This window comes from Macrobrachium nipponense, chromosome 3 (genome assembly GCF_015104395.2).
Source record: "Macrobrachium nipponense isolate FS-2020 chromosome 3, ASM1510439v2, whole genome shotgun sequence".
Taxonomy (NCBI): domain Eukaryota; kingdom Metazoa; phylum Arthropoda; class Malacostraca; order Decapoda; family Palaemonidae; genus Macrobrachium; species Macrobrachium nipponense.
Window position 1 is genome coordinate 33,917,219 of NC_087202.1, and position 17,731 is coordinate 33,934,949.

The following is a 17,731-nucleotide window of genomic DNA, read 5'->3' on the forward strand; positions in this document are numbered from 1 at the left end:
GCGGCGTTCCTCATGTCCCGTCGGCGCCTGTCAAGTTCCCCAACACTCCTGCTGATTCTAGAACCATCATGAGAACAGGCGCCTCCAACATATGCGCGAATGCCTCCTTGCTGCAGAACTTCTCGAAGATGCGTTTTCCTTTCCTTTATCTTTCTTTGCTATACAGCAATTACCATCACACCTCCTTAAATGGTTTGTACTGAGGATGACCTTCAGCCCATAGATCTCTCGTTTCTCTTGAAAGCAACAGGATACTATCAACATCGTGAGCACCCCTGTAGCCTCAGCTGGAGTACAACTAATCTCAGGTGAGAATGGTTGTAGCTGAGAACTGCCCTAGACAGGTGTCAGTCCCATTTCCGAGTTTCCACAGAAATTACTCTCAGTAGCTCACCAATAGTACAGTTTACTTGTTCTACTGCGCCATTACTAGAGGGTTTGTACGGAGTTGTTTTCACAGGTACAACATTGTACTGTTCCAACAACTTGGCAAATTCCTGGAAAATAAACTCGGGGCTATTATTAGTCAGTTTCCAGACTGGGACATGGGGAATAACTGGAAAAACTTTATCCTCAAGTGCCTGCCATATTGTACTACTCCTTTTATTCCTTATGAGTACTGCCGTAACCCACTTGGAATAATGGTCGACTACCATCAGACAGCCAATGAAACCAGTGCTGGTTGTAGGGAGACTTACGAGGTCCAAAGCGACCAACTCAAAAGGGGAGGTGGTCACTATTTTCAAGGTTGGCGGTGCTACAACCTCCCTTGACCTTGCAGGTCTGACATTCCCTACAGGTCCGGCACATATCCCTGATTACACTAATCAAAGATTTGTGCCAAACTAGTCAACAGAGCATAGCAGTCATTTTTCCTATTCCCCAGTGAGCATTTTGCAGGTATGTGTGCCACCAAATCTATTAGGACATTGAAGGTGACTACTGGGGCTACAGAACCATCTTGGTTCTATTTAACCAGCAGACCCAGGTGCACCTCCAAGGTAGACCAACATCTCTTATATGGCTGATAAGGGAGTGGAACCCAAGATGCAGGAACTCCAGAGTAGATCATCTTAATGACAGATTGAATCTGTCGATGGTCTCTCTGGATCCCTGCCTCCTGATTAAAGGACAGGAGAGCATTCTCTAAGAACACTCCAGGGTCGAGTTCAGGGTCAGTCACCTTCATGACAGTGGACTCAGCAGGCTACAGCGAGACTGAGAGTACTTATGGAGACAACTGAAGAACAGCAGTGCTGTCATACACTAGCTGTTCTCGGGGTGAATCTGGGATCAGGTAGGCTGCATCCAGCAGATTTCTACCAAGGACAAAACAAAAGTTAATGTCTGGCAGACACCACAGCTTACACAAATGGGGGAAGTTTCCACCCAGAGGAAAACTCCAAGCCGATCTGGACATAGCCTAGAACACAGGTGCAGGCACTAGTCAACCCCTCCAACTGTTCTACCAATAGTACCTTGTCCTCTAAGCCAAGCTGGCTCAGTACAGCCTCACTGACAAGGCAAACCTGTGCTCCTGTATCAACAAGAGAACAATACAGAGTGCCATGTAACGTTACTAGACCTACTGCTGAGTGTTGAGACACATGATTACAATTGGACTGGTGAGGTGGTGTCTCAGTCACACACTGGATTACTGGGGAATCTTCTAGTACATCAGGATCATCAATGGCTAAGCCTTCACCATCAGGCGCCCGAGCTTCTACTTCCGCCTTATGCCCCAGAATCACATCAGCTGGAGGAATGTAATTATGGAGCTCCAGCAAAGGGTTAAAGTGTACTCCAGCAAGATACTGAAGGTGCACGTACTGAGGCTCAGTCACTGATGGGTCACTGTAGACAACTGGGCAACTGGGACCAAAATGAACCCAGATTTCCAGGTTCAATAGCTTAGAAGCTGCTATCAGCAACTCCAAAGCTGGAACAGTACCTGGAAACTGCATGGCCTTGACCCAAACCCTGCTGAACTAAGGCCTCCCGGAGCTTAGCTCCCTTCAGCTGAGAGTCAGGTGCAGTACCTGACCCTTCATTCAGACAGTTTACAACTAGCTCCAAGGATTCTATAAGAGATTCTGGACCACCTCAAACTTCCTTAACCCTCTTACGCCGACTGGACGTATTTTACGTCAACATTTTTTGTCTCCCGTGTGCCGACGGGATGTATTTTACGTCGACTTACAAAAGTTTTTTTTAAAAATTCGCGGAAAAATACTTATAGGCCTACCAGCCTAAAACTTTTGAATCACGCGCCTTGGGGGATGCTGGGAGTTCACGGATCAAGGTGTTGTTTTGTTTACAATCGTTACGCTTGCCGCACTAAAAAGTATCTATGACACATCTCTGAAATTATTTTGTCACTTTGACATAATTTTTGTACCATTGTAAATTAGCCGTTACATGAAGTATTATATATGAAAATGTGCGCATTTTTATGTAGAATACAACAATAAAATACTCATGATTGTAGCTTTTATCAGTTTTGAGATATTTACATATAAATAACGATAATTGCCAAAATTTCAACCTTCGTCAACTTTGACTCTACCGAAATGGTCGAAAAACGCAATTGTAAGCTAAAACGCTTATATTCTAGTAATATTCAAGCATACCTTCATTTTGCAACAAATTGGAAGTCTTTAGCACAATATTTCGATTTATGGTGAATTTATAAAAAAAATAACATTTTCTTTACGTCCGCGCGGTAACTCTTCCGAAAAAATCATACGTGCGATTGTGGTAATGTTTGCACCATTTTAAATTAGCCGTTACATAAAGTTTTGTATATGAAAATGTGCGCAATTTCATGTAGAATGCAAAAAAAATAATTGAAGGTTGTAGCTTTTCTCATTTTTGAAATATTTGCATATAAATCACGATAAATAGAAAAAAAACCACGTTCGGTCAACTTTGACTCTACCGAAATGGTCAAAAAACGCAATTGTATGCTAAAACTCTTACAGTCTAGTAATATTCAGTCATTTATCTTCATCTTGAAACAAATTCGAAGTCTCTAGCAAAATATTTAGATTTATGGTGAATTTAAAAAAAAATCTTTCCTTCCCTCCGTGCGCGGATTCTCCGCCACAAATCTCTGAAATGCGTACGTCCCATTCTCGGAATATTTGCTCCGTTTCATATTAGGCATTTCATAGAGTTTTATATATGAAAATGTGCGCAATTTCATGTAGAATAAAACGAAAAATATTTGAAGGTTGTAGCTTTTCTTATTTCCGAAATAATTGCATATAAAAAATATATATATATAAAAAAAATCGACATTCGGTCAACTTTAACTTGTCAGATATGGTCGAAAATTGCAATTGTAAGCCAATACTCTTACAGTATAGTAATATTCAATCATTTGTCTTCATTTTGAAAGAAATTAGAAGTCTCTAGGACAATATTTAGATTTATGGTGAATTTTTGAAAAAAAATATTTGTTTACGTCCGCGCGTTACGAATTCATGCATTATTTTGTGATAATATTTTCTCTGTGTTGCTTTTATCGTTTTACATTGTGTTATATACCAAAATGATCGCAATTTAGTGTACATTACAATGAAAAAAAGTAACTTGTTACCTTTAACCGTTTTGCGCACAGAGTGATTTGAATACAATTATATATGAAATTTCGTTTTTGCGCTATCATATATCGCATTATTTTTATATGATAATGATAATATTTTTCATTTCTGATGGTTGCATACTAAACTTCAGCCAATGACAAAAAAAGGAGCCAAAAATGAACTCTTAATCTTGAAAACTAAGCGTGTTGTGATTTTTTGAAAAAAATATTTTTTCCGCTCCCGCGCTCACTCTGAAACACCTCCGGCACACAGGAGACAATTTTTTTTTTACCGCTTCAGCATAAGAGGGTTAAACAGTGTCAGTCCAGTATGCAACTTGAAAGTTGAAGTCTATGGAACAGTCACACAGTCAGTGGATGCGGGCAAGCGAGATAACCAGTCTGCAGTAGCATTCTGACACCTGGACAGTACTTAACAATAAAGTTAAATTCAGACAAGTCCTCCAGTGTCCATGCGAGACGACTGTCTACATCTTCATGTCTTGCAGATACATCAGTAGACGGTGATCAGAATGAACTATAAAGAACTGGCCATACAGGAAAGCTCTGAAGGTTTTCACTCCCCATCACAGAACGGCCAACTTACGCTTGATGGTGGAGTAAAGGACCTTGCTGTCAAGGAAGGTCATGGAGTCGTATGCTATCACCCCGACGTTCCCCTGGATGTTCCAAGGATTCTTGGCACAAACAAGCACCAGCACCCTCACCTGAAGCAGTCCACCTGGCCCACCAGTCAACAGACTACATACACAGCCACCCATAACAACATCTGCCCCACAGCCACAGCAGCAGACCGACACTGAGATGGACTGCAATCCAGAGGACCCCACCACCCCCATACACCACTACTGGAGCCTCAGGTGGAAAAACTAACCCCAGTACAAACCTAAAACAGATGAACATCCCAAGGGCTTTTGTTTCTACTAATGTAGGTTCGAGAATACAAGCAGTCCTAGGTTATAAGCAGTTATCGACACCATAAGGTGCCAATAATAGCAATAATAGAGTTATGGCATCATTTTATGGCGCCATAACAGAGGTGCCATTAACCGGTTATTGGTACCATAAGCACCATAAATTGCTTTGTTTCGGTTAATAGTGGTTTTTGCTTATCAGCACCCCACCGAGAATGGAACCCCTGCCGATAACCGGGGACTGCCTGTACAGTTTCTGGTCGACACCGGTGCACCCAAGTCGTTTGTACTAGCCCACACACACGAGCGCCTCAAGCCAATCCCCAGAACAGTACAGGTGTCCAACACTACATGTATCCACTGCCAGCAGAGTCCCACCAAAAATATACAGGAAGTAGACCATGACTTTGTCATTCTGCAGGAAGCAGTACAATTGGATATTCATCACAGTAAATGTAAAAATCGTACTTTTAGGAGCAGAATTCCTAGAAGCCCATATGATGGCCGACAGTGCAATACAGCAGCTGAACATCATACCCACTCCCATAGCCCACTCAATCCAACAATTCTATATATACAAAAAAAAAAAAAAAAAAAATTCAATACATATGGTTGGAAAGTTTGCAATGTCTGGCATACATCCATAATTACAGTTCTAACAATGCCATAAAGTACAGCTGGCCCCTGCTATTTGTGGACTCACGATTCGTAGAGTCGCTTATTTGCGGATTTTCCTAGGGACCGTATACATGTACTAATTATTTATGGAAAATTCTCTTATTCGCTGTATTTTTCATGTAAGGGCAGTGTTCTCCCACCATAGTCACTGTAGGTCCATGTAATCCTTCTGAGCTGATGCTATTTTGGGATATTATATCCCGATCTGGAAGGTGTTGATGGAGTTTTGGGAGAGGGTGTCAGCCATGTTGTTGGAAGAACCCTTTAAATATCGGATAGTGCAAGAGTATTCAGCTATCAACGATAGGTGATGCTGTGGTCTCTCTGGCCAAGTGTCTCCACTTTTGGTGAAGGCATGATCCAATGATTGGTGGTTTGTCTGCACCATGAATTGTCGTCCTCCTAGTATGTTTCAGAAGTGGCAGATGATTATGTGAACTGCCAGTAACTCAGTTGAAATGTGGAGTACTTTTGTTCTGCTGGTGATAACTTCTTGCTGAAGAATGGCAATGGGTGTCTTTCCAGTACTTCACCCATCGCTGTGCTACTCATCTGTTGTTAGGGTGAGTGACCTATGGGATAAAGGAAAGATTAGTGTGGCAGCAGAGGCGATTGCTCTTTTGGCTAGGGTGAAGGCTTTATTTTGTTTTTCTTACCAACATAGTTTTTTAGGGTTTTTTTTTAAGCAATCATATATTGGAGCCATTATTTCAGTAAGGTTGGTTATGAAATGGCAGTAATAGTTTATCATTCCCGTGAATTCTTGGACTGCTTTGATTGTTTTTGGCTTTGGGAAGTCAGTGATTGATTGGACCTTCGTTGGGAGGGGCTTGATGTCTTTGTGGCTTATTTGGTGTCACAGGAACTCCACTACTGGTTTTGCCCTTTACATTTGTTCTTTCAGACTATAAGTCCATTTTCTTTGAGTATTTGCAGGACCCGCCTGACATCTCTCATGTGTTATTTGATGTTGGGCCTGAATATGAGGATATCAACGATGTAGACGACACAGAATGGTAGGGTGCTCAGGATTTTGTCCATCAGATGCTGGAAGGTCACGCCTGAGTTCCAAAGGTCGAAGCAACTGTAGTTTATATGCTGAAAGGGGGTGATAATGGACATTTTTCCTATGTCCACCTTTACTGGGTGATCTTTGTAAAAATTTGGTGCCCTCCATCTGGTTTATGTTGTTGATGTTCAGCATTGGGTACCTATCAGGTATTATCTTGATGTTGAGTCCAATGGTTGCTGAAAGGGTCACCATGTACTGTCAGGTTTTGGTACCATGTCTTGGAAAGCTTCTTAGGTGTGCGCAAGTTTTTTGGGGCTAATTGTCTGAAATGGGAACTCACTGGGGGTCCCTCAGTGACTTTGCTGCTTTGCGGGTTTGGTCAGGTCGTGTTGTAGGTCATCCTGAAGACCTCCAGGAATTTATGTAGGAGGCGACTTATCTCTAGTGTTACTTTTGGATTGAGTGGGGCTATGGGAGTGGGTATGATGATCAGCTGCTGTATCGCTATGTCGGCCATCATGTGGGTTTCTAGGAATTCTGCTCCCAAAAGTACAATTTTTACATCTACTGTGATGAATATCCAGTTGTACTGCTTCCTGCAGAATGACAAAGTCATGGTCCACTTCCTGTATATTTTTGGTGGAACTCTGCTGGCAGTGGATACCTCCTGTAGTGTTGGACACCTGTACTGTTCTAGGGGTTGGCTTGAGGCGCTCATCTGTGTGGGCTAGTACAAACGAATTGCATGCACTGGTGTCGACCAGAAACTGTACAGGCAGTCCTCGGTTATCGTCGGGGGGGGGGGGGGGGGGGGGGGTGGGGGGGGGGGGGGGGGGTTCCATTCTCAGTGGGGTGCTGATAAGCAAAAACTGCTATTAACCAAAACAAAGCAATTTATGGCGCCTATGGTGCCAATAACCGGTTAATGGCGCCTCTGTTAGATATTTCTGGGTTCGACCTGTGTCTGCCGGTGAAAAGTTCCTGTAGCTCACTTTTCTAAGTATAAATAGATCCTAAATATACCAGAGAAAAAAGCTAGCATGGTATGCTGAGGTTACTACCCTTGCGCAAGCACCCAAAAGGGTGTCGGGTATAAAGTACAAGGCGAGTGGAAGCCACTATTCACAGGCCTTCTGCCAATTAGAGGATTCCTTTCCAAAATCCCTCGCACGGCAAGAGCCGTTGCAAAGGCTAGAGCCGTTGCAAAGGTTACTCCTCCCACCTCGCTCCCACTACTACTACCCGACCCGCGCTCCATCTACATCCCTGTATTTAGCTCTGTGACAAGTGCACGCGTTTTTCGGAGCTCCCAAGAATTTTTCTACATTTAACGATGTCGTCTGCAGAACTTCCTCCTCCTTCTAAGTTGAGTATTCCAATTTGTGGTTTCGTCACTTTATACAGTTGCAGGGCTTCCCAAATTGGCCTTCGGCCCTTTAGAGATGTATTGGGGAGCCGTCGGCGCGTCCGCCATTTCGGGAGCATCATCAGAACGGGTGTAGTTTTGGTACACATTATTTCCCTTTTAATTTTAACTCAGATCAAGAATTTTTATTCATACAGTCATCAGACGTATCTTATATTACGTGCTTAATTATTATCCAAGTTAGAATTGGTTCGGAGAGAGGCCTAACGCGCTCATGACGTCCTCTGGGGTTTTAAAGAAATGTTGGTCAGTGTATGTTCACCTTCCCCCCCACCCCCCCAGCTTCTCAAAAGTGTGTTTGTGCCTATCTCGGCGTAATATTAGCATATTGTACATGTAAAATCGTTAGGCTACTAGTAGCCTATCCTATTTATCACGGGGGAGGAGAGAGAGTCTTCTTTCTCCCTCCCCCGGTTTGAGATATGCATGAGTTATTGTTTAAGACGAACCAAATAGATGTTGAGTTAAGCATGTTGATTTCATACCACTGAAGAGGTTGGCAGAGTTGTGCCCCGCCCCCCCCCCCCCCCCCCCCCCCCCCCCCCCCCCCCCCCCCCCCCCCCCCCCCCCCCCAGCTTAACCGACCAAGCTTAAATTAGACTTGGAAGGTAGGCTAAGTGTCCTTAACCCTGTACCCTTTATGCCTCTCCCCCTGCTGGCACTATGGTGCTAGAGGGGAGGATAGAGAGCCTCTCTCGGATAGAGAGCCTCTCTCTCTTTTCACATTGTTGGACCTATCCTCCCTGCCGATCTGAATAGAAAAAATTCGAATTTAGTAGGTTTGGTTGAGGGCTACTGTCCACATCATGATGTCTTGGAGGAGATTTGGCCTAACTGTCCGTTCTGTAGTGATCTCTGAAGGTTAAGCTAGATCCATACTGGGTATTCTCCTTAACCATAGATTCCTTTACAACTCTTCCATGATACCTCATTATTAATTGTACATATTATTATTATTGTCTATTGTATTGCTGTACTTTAAGTGGTCTGGTTTGTTTTTGTCTTGGCCTAGCCTCCTTTGGTAGTAGGCTATGTCCTCCCGGTCGAGAGCGATCACCGATCGGTTGCTGTACCAACCACGACGGGCCACAGGCCCAGTCGGACTACCACCCCTGCAGTAGTAGGCTACACAACCTCCAATAGGTGTCCATCTCTGATCGGGTTGGTGGCCAGACGATCGTGACCGACCACCCCACATACCACCTACCCTCCCCCTCCCCCCACTTCCTGGCTCGACTCTGCTGGATGCTTATAACTCGCGGTGCTAGTAGTCTTATCGATGAACGACTGCTTGAGTTTTTCACTTAAGTGGAAAAGAGAGGGTTGGGAGTGGTGAGGTTACTGGTATTATATGTAATCCCTTATGTCTCCGAGTGGATAGCTCCGCTGGCCTTACAACGGTCTAGTACCGCACCAGCCGGCAGACATCGCTCCGGATTGTACATTTATACAGCTCCGATGCTCGGTGGTCTCTCTCTCCAGTTGTACGCTCCCAGCTACGGACTCGGGCTAGGAGTTACACTCCCCCCGATAGAGGTAGCCAGGTCCAGATAGAGGAATTACCTTCCCCTGATCCGCCGCTTCGGTCCGTTCTGCTGGCATTACTTAGGACAATGAGAGATGAGACGTTGAGTAGGCTAAGCTTTGGGGACTATACTGTTGACTTCTCCGGACCGTTAAGGGTACCGATGGAGAGTGACTCACCCTCACATCCGCTACCGGAGTGTTGCACTAAGCTTGCCGTAGCTCAGTTCCCGTTCTTGTGCCACTCCCCACTCCGGTGGGAACAGTAGATGGGTCAGGTATTTGACTATGATAATACGTAGCCTTCTGGTTCTGCCAACCATAATAGAGATGAGGTCCTTCCTCTTCTCCGGTCCGGTGGATCTCAGATCCCACATACCAGACATACATCTACCCCCCAGGAACGGAATCTGGAGCAGACAGATATACCTAAAGATTTCCTTTAATTCATTCAGTGAGTTGAAATTGTTAGTAAGTCTTGAACCAATATATAGGTTAAGGTGCATGCTCTCGCCGGAGTTAGCTCCGGCTCCCCTTGAGGCTTATACTCATTTGAGATTTCAAATTACAGAAGTTCCGTTGCCAGATGTAAGGGTGCTCCGCCTCACTCGGCGAGACCTACAGCCACGTAGTGTGTCGCTCGCATGCGACTTGCGCAGTGCAATTTGGCCACTACATGGTTTGGCACCCGGAGGCGTGCACCGTCTGCTACGAGATGGTGTCCCTTCTCACGGATTAGCAGGTAAGTATCTTTGCTACATCATCGATATGAAAATTCTGTTATAATAACTTGAGAAGTTTTACATATATTATTCCCTGAGTGGAATATTAATTCGATCCCCTCTCTGACAGACTGCCAATGACGTCCGCCATGACGCCCGGGTGGCTTTGAGAGGTTGGGTCTCCGGGTTTGGGAGAAATGCGCCGGCAGGACAGCCGTACATCCTGGACGCAGGACTGGGCTCCCTTCTGTTCAAGGGGTCTACATCGACGTCAGTTCTGGCGCAGGTTGCCGCCCCCATAATAGAAGCCATCCGTGCGGAGACGACGCCCCTTCCGGAGGAGCAGGAGGACTTGATGGCGGAAGAGGTGGCAGCCATCAGCATCCACATGGAACCCGTGGCCACTGAGGAGGAGGTAGGTGGGGAGGTAAGTGAGGCAGGGAGTCTCCTGAGTCCTACTCCTTCTTCTTCCTCTTCTTTCCTGGGCTTCTCTAAGCCCACCCCTACTTGGGAAGGATCCCTCTCGGTCGTTCCCAAGATCAAATCAGTAAAACCGAAATCCCTTCCAAAGGGATCAAAACCAGCTCTGTCAGCGGCGACTGAGTCATCGCCGGCCCCTCGGCCGTCAACTTCGTCTGCTAAATCGCCTGCTGCCAAGGATTCTCTCCCTCCTAAGGGGTCGAGAGCCAAGTCCACCAGATCCAAGGCGACGGAGTCTGGATTTGGCCATGAGACCCTCGCTAACCTTCTAATGTCGAAGGTTAGGGAAGCGGTTGATGAGAGGTTTGAGTCGTTACGACTCGCCTCGGGCTCTGACACCTCCGGCCAGGCAATAACATCTCTGGCCGAGAGGATCAGGCCCCTGGAGGAGATGATGACTGGATTTCTCCACTCCGGATCCCCGGCGCTGGCTATGACAGTGCCGGATGCGTCAAAACTACCGCCATTTGATAAGAACAACCCGTGGCGGTTAGCTTTACATGCCCCATTCTCGGATGGGAAGTTAACAATTGAAGGGTGCGGAACCTGTCCGGTGGAGGACTTTGAGCTCTTTCCGGTGGGTCTCCAATTTCCTTTTCCTTGATTTGTCAGACTAGTGGAACACGCGCTAATCAGAGTAGACAAGGTCCCGGAGACAGTGATCTTCCCTAGGGACCAAGCCCAAGCTGTTTGGGTTCGCACCCTCTCCGACTGGGACTGAGTCAACACTAAGTTGATGCCACACAAAGGTACCTACACCATGTTTGTGACCCCAGACGATGTTCCGTCGCCCTGCACAGACAAGGTAGCGGAACTAACCTTACAAGCGGCAGCAGAGGACAAACCCCTACCAGTACTAAAAGAGACAGAGGCTACCTCTCTTCTCTTCCCTACAAGTGGGGAGTTCTGGAACGAAGCTCCAGCCACGTTTACAGCAGATAAACTTGACCCGGACGAGGTTAACAATGTCTCTCGGGAGGCAGCCAGAGCCAACCAGAGCCTATGGGTCCGTTGGGGACTCCCCTTCAAACGGAAGTTTGAGACCCCCGGACACCAAACCAGACCCAAGAAGAGGCCAAGGAGATTAAATCCTTACCAGGCCTCCCGTCCTCAAACGGTTGTACAAGCGGTTCCGGTTTTACAAGTTGGCTCAGCCGCAGCAACAGTTTGTCTTACTGCAAACTCCGTAGGCCCAACAGCCTTCAACCTCCACAGCTATAATGACCTCCCCAGCCTTTAACCCCCCCTATGAAACATGGGATCTATTTCGCAGCTACAACAGGTATGCGGGAAGTAGCAGGGCCAGAGGTGGCTCCCGGCTACGAGGCGGACCAAGGGGTAGAGGCTTTTGAGGAGGTAGAGGTAACAGACCTGCAACCAGTCAGTGAGAACCCTCAGGAAGTAGGGATATTATATCTCTTCCGGGACCACTGGACCTTCAGTCCATGGGCCCACAGTACAGTCTCAAAAGGTCTGGGGTGGAAATGGGAGAAAGGGCCCCCTCCGCCAATAAAATTTTATCAGATGCCAACGGCGGACCTTGTAGACTATACCAAAGATCTGCAGAAGAAGGCCAAAAAAAGAGTGAAACGACTAAAGTTTCAAGGACGTCTGTTCAGTGTCCCAAAGAAGGACTCGGACAAAAGAAGAGTGATTCTGGACTTGTCTCGTCTCAACTCATACATTCATTGCGACAAGTTCCGAATGTTGACAGTCTCGCAGGTGCAGACCTTACTTCCCTGTGGGGCCGTCACCACCTCAATAGATCTTACAGACGCTTACTATCATGTTCCAATAGCAAGGAACTTCTCTCCGTACCTAGGCTTCAGGCTGGGAATCAAGGCTTACTCATTCAGAGTCATGCTGTTCGGGCTCAACATCGCGGCCAGGATATTCACAAAACTAGGAGAGATGATAATTCAAGAACTAAGAACTCAAGGGGTTATGTTAGTAGCCTATCTAGACGTCTGGCTCATTTGGGCAGCCAGCATCGAAGAGTGCCGCAAATCAACAGCCAAAGTGATAAAATTCTTGGAATTCACAAGCTATCTCTTCCACCTAAGAAGGCCAAGGAGATAGCAGCGGCTATGAAACAGTTCCTCAAGAACAAAGAGGCGTCTTGGCGTACCCAAGAGAGAGAATCCTAGGTTCGCTACAGTTCGCGTCGGTAACAGACGTCCTATTAAAAGCCAGATTGAAGGACATCAATCGAGTCTGGAGAAAGAGCTAACATCAATCTCAGGGACAAGATCTCAATAATTCCACCTATTCTAACAGAGGCTTCATCCATGGACGAAACGCCGGAATCTGGCCGTCAGTACCTCTGCAATTATCTCCGCCGTCTCTAACCATCCACACGGACGCATCACTGAGCGGCTGGGGAGGATATTCACAATACAAGAAAGTACAGGGAACATGGTCGGATATGTTCCGCCAGTTCCACATCAATGTTCTAGAAGCCATGGCAGTTTTCCTGACCTTAAAACGACTGACTCCGGCCAGGAACAGACATGTGAGGGTAGTCTCGGACAGCCTAGTGGTGGTACATTGCATAAACAGAGGAGGCTCCAAGTCAAGCAAACTAAATCACGTGTTGATTGCGATATTTTCATTGGCGGCGAAAAATCATTGGCACCTGTCAGCAACTCACCTGGCAGGAGTAAAGAATGTTATCGCAGACGCACTTTCCAGGACAACTCCGCTGGAATCGGAGTGGTCCCTGGACAGGAAGTCATTCCGTTGGATTTGCAATCAAATCCCGGACCTTCAAGTAGACCTATTTGCCACAGAATCCAACCACAAACTACCGTGTTACGTGGCACCCAACCTGGACCCTCTAGCTTATGCCACAGATGCGATGTCCATAGATTGGAACAATTGGCAGAAGATTTACCTATTTCCACCAGTGAATCTTCTGATGAAGGTCCTGCACAAGCTAAGATCTTTCACAGGACAAGTAGCATTGGTGGCACCCAACTGGCCAAAGAGCAACTGGTTTCCGCTTCTAGAACTGAAGCTCCGACCCAAACGGATCCCTCGTCCAGAACTGACACAGACAGTACAAACTCAGACTGTGTCAGCTTCCTCAAGAATTCTGAGTGCCCTAACTTTATGGACTTCATGAAGTTTGCAGCCCAAAAGGACGCTAGTATCAATCCACTAAACATCTTATTCATAGAATCGGATAAAAGAGAATCAACGCTCAGGCAATATGATTCAGCAGTGAAGAAGTTGGCAAAATTTCTAAAAGACTTGGCTGCTCATAAAATGACCACGAATCTGGCAATCTCGTTCTTTAGAACTCTATTTGAGAAAGGCCTAGCCGCTAGTACCATTACGACAGTCAAGTCAGCCTTAAGGAAGATTTTTCAGGTTGGCTTTAATATTAACTTGTCATATTCATACTTCTCTTCGATTCCACGAGCATGTGCCTGCCTGAGACCAATGGACCGCCCTCATACGGTCTCTTGGTTTTTGAATGACGTACTTAAATTAGCCTCAGACACTGATAATGACTCATGTTCTTATATAACCCAGCTTAGGAAAACTTTATTTCTAATGGCCATGGCCTCAGGTGCCAGAATATCTGAACTCTCGGCTCTCTCCAGGAATCCAGACCATATGGAATTCCTCCCGTCGGGTGAAGTATTACTATCCCCAGATCGGAGGTTCTTGGCTAAAAATGAGGACCCACAAAACAGATGGGCTCCATGGAAAATCATTCCTCTGACACAGGACACATCATTATTTCCTGTCGCTACCCTTAAATTCTTCTTAGCCAGGACATCCGGAAAATCTTCAGGCCCCCTTTTCAGTAGAGAGAAAGGTGGTACGATTTCTCTTAAAGGTATTAGACAACAAATACTCTACTTTATTAAACAGGCCAACCCAGATTCAGTTCCACACGTCCACGAGATCCGAGCAGTGGCTACCTCCATTAACTACTTTCACAATATGAATTTCGAAGACCTGAAGAAATATACGGGTTGGAAATCTCCAGCAGTTTTTAAACGCCACTATCTCAAAAACCTAGAGGCCCTTAAATTTCCAGCAGTTGCTGCAGGGAGCATAGTCTCCCCTGAATGATGAATCTTGTCAAAATCCTTTCCTTAACCTTTGGTCACTTCTTTTCCCTTAATAATCTCTCCTTCCTACCTGCATCACTCGTATTCCCTACTAAACCTCTCTCCCCCAGGTCGTGATGGTTTGGTTGTCATCCTGCCACTGGAACATGTATATATTGTTGAGACCATATTTGTTTTATGGACCTGTCTGTATATACCCTGGTATATTGCTTCAGATACCATTCTTAGATTGTATTATATTATCTTGTTATTACTAGCTCTAAGCCATAGTTTAAGTCTTAGTGTAATTAGTAAGTAAGTAAATTTTCTACCTCATTATAGTGCATTAAAAAATTATTCTTTAGATGAACCTTAGGTTTCATTAACCCCTTTTTATATATTTGTTTGGTATCTGTTAAGCTTGGATGGGAATTCTCTGATACCTTTTCACTGGTAGACACAAGTCGAACCCAGAAAAGGGATTTTGACAAAGGAAAAATCTATTTCTGGGGGAAGACCTGTGTCGCCCGGTGAACCCATCCCTTCTACTTCTTTCCCCAGCCTTAACCAATCCAAGCTAGGGTGTCTATTCCAGGAATGCAGATAGCGCGTGGGTCGGGTAGTAGTAGCGGGAGCGAGGTGGGAGGAGTAACCTTTGCAATGGCTCTAGCCTTTGCAACGGCTCTTGCTGTGAGAGGGATTTTAGAAAGGAATCCTCTAATTGGCAGAAGACCTGTGAATAGTGGCTTCCACTCACCTTGTACTTTATACCTGACACCCTTTTGGTGCTCGTGCGAGGGTAGTAACCTCAGCATACCTTGCTAGCTTTTTTCTTGGTATATTTAGGATCTATTTCTACTTAAAAAAGTGAGCTACAGGAACTTTTCACCGGGCGACACAGGTCTTCCCCCAGAAATAGATTTTTCCTTCATCAAAATCCCTTTTTATGGTGCCATAACTCTATTATTGGCGCCGATAACTGAAACTTGGCCCTTATTGTGCCATAAATCGCCAATTTTGCGGCACTACACAACTGCCATTAACCGAGACCACTGATATCCTGGGACTGCCTGTATTTGATCTTTGTCTGTTATGAAAAAATTTGGAGTCTTTTTGACTATACCTGGAAGAAAGATGGCGCAAAGCAGGAACGGTTTCTCTTACAAGGCAACTGGTCTATCCCGCTGGTGACATTTAGTTTGTTGGGTCATGCTGTGATCCTTTTGCATGTTTTTGATGTGCAGCAGTCGTTTTTGCATTTTCAAGCTTCATTCTTGAACCTCCAGTGGTAGAAACAAAAGACCTTGGGATGTTCATCTGTTTTAGGTTTGTACTGGGGTTAGTTTTTCCACCTGAGGCTCCAGTAGTGGTGTATGGGGGTGGTGGGGTCCTCTGGATTGCTGTCCATCTCAGTGTCGGTCTGCTGCTGTGGCTGTGGGGCAGCTGTTGTTACGGGTGGCTGTGTATGTAGTCTGTTGACTTGTGTGCCAAGTAGACTGTATCGACATCTTCAGGAACTTGTCAAGGTCCATGATTGATACATTGTAGGGGATGGTTGCAACTCTTTGGCGGGGTAATTTTATGAGTAGGACATCCCTCACAAGGGCCAGCATACTTTCTGGGCGGCCATCTGTGGTTGGGATTGTAACTAGTTGCCACAGTTACTTTTAGATATGCGATAGCTGCTTGTCTCCCATTGTTGCCCCCACAATTTCTTAAGAACAACTTTGCTTTGAAGTGAGGCGTCATGCCGAAGGACGACCTTAGTTGTTTCCTTCAGCACTTTGAAGGTAATGGTGGCCTTTTGGTCGGCGAGCCATTCCACAATGTGTTCAAAAGACATCATATGGTAGGAATTCAAGGAAGTCATTTGCCTTGCAGGATGTGGAGGAGATCCTATTAGACCTGAAGATGGGCTCTGCTCTGAAGAACCAGGCCTCTGGGTTGTGTGTTGTGAAGGGGTGACAGGTGGATGCTTGTTGCTGCTGCAGCATTGTTGTTAGATAGGATGGTGCTGGCGGTGTTGGTCATCATCAGTGTCACCAATATAATGAGGTGGTGAGTAAGAGGCAGAGTCAAGGTGTATTCTGATTTATTGACACAACCTCTTGGACAGGTCAAGAATTCTTACAAGGCAACTGGTCTATCCCACTGGTGACATTTAGTTTGTTGGGTCATGATGTTACCCTTTTGCTTGTTTTTATGTGCAGCAGCCGTTTTCGCATTTTTAAGCTTCATTCTCGAACCTCCAGTGGTTTTTACTGGGGTTAGTTTTTCCACCTGAGGCTCCAGTAGTGGTGTATGGGGGTGGTGGGGTCCTCTGGATTGCTGTCCATTTCAGTGTTGGTCTGCTGTTGTGACTATGGGTGGCTGTTGCTACGGGTGGCTGTGTATGCAGTCTCTGTTGACTTGTGGCCCAGGTGGACTGCATTGACCATCTTCAGGAACTTGTCAAGGTCCATGGTTGATGCATTCTATGGGATGGTTGCAACTCTTTGGCAGGGTAATTTTGTGAGTAGGACCTCTCTCACAAGGTCCAGCATAGTCTCTGGGAAGCCATCTGTTGTGGGGATCGTAACTAGTTGCCACAATTGCTTATAGATGTGCGACGGCTGCTGGTCTCCAATTGCTGTCCCCACAATTTCTAAGAACAACTTTGCTTTGAGGTGAGGTGTCATGCTGAAGGACGGCCTTAGTTGTTTCCTTCAGCACTTTGAAGGTAATGGTGGCCTTTTGGTCGGCAAGCCATTTCCAATTTGTTCAAAGACGTCATTTGGTAGGAACTCAAGGAAGTCATTTGCCTTGTAGGATGTGGAGGAGATCCTATTAGACCTGAAGATGGGCTCTGCTCTGAAGAACTAGGCCTCTGGGTTGTGTGTTGTGAAGGGTGGCAGGTGGATGCCTGTTGCTGCTGCAGCATTGTTGTTGGATAGGATGGTACTTGCAGTGTCGGTCATCATCGGTGTCACCAATATAATGAGTCGGTGAGTAAGAGGCAGAGTCAAGATGTATTCTGATTTATTGACATAACCTCTTGGATAAGTCAAGAATTCTTGCAAGCATAAAAAGTAGCATTTGACATTAGGGAAAAGCAGATACTACTATTTATATCCAGCCAGATGTGTTTTCTCACACCTGGAGTAATGGTTAACAATTCTATATACGTACTACAAATTGGAAGAAGATTTCAATACATTTGGTTGGAAAGTTTGCAATGTCTGACATGTGTTTATAGTTACAGTAATAACAATGTCATAAAGTAGCTTTTGAAAAGTGCTTAAAAATAGTTTGAATCAGGAGCGCT

The 17,731-nt window shown here is 45.6% G+C and overlaps 1 protein-coding gene across 2 annotated transcripts in view; it reads left to right on the forward strand.

Annotated features, from left to right (window-relative positions):
* LOC135221697 (protein argonaute-3-like) overlaps nt 1-17,731 on the forward strand; it is a 699,537-nt gene that overhangs the window by 386,143 nt on the left and 295,663 nt on the right. The gene's annotated exons all lie outside the window — the stretch shown is intronic.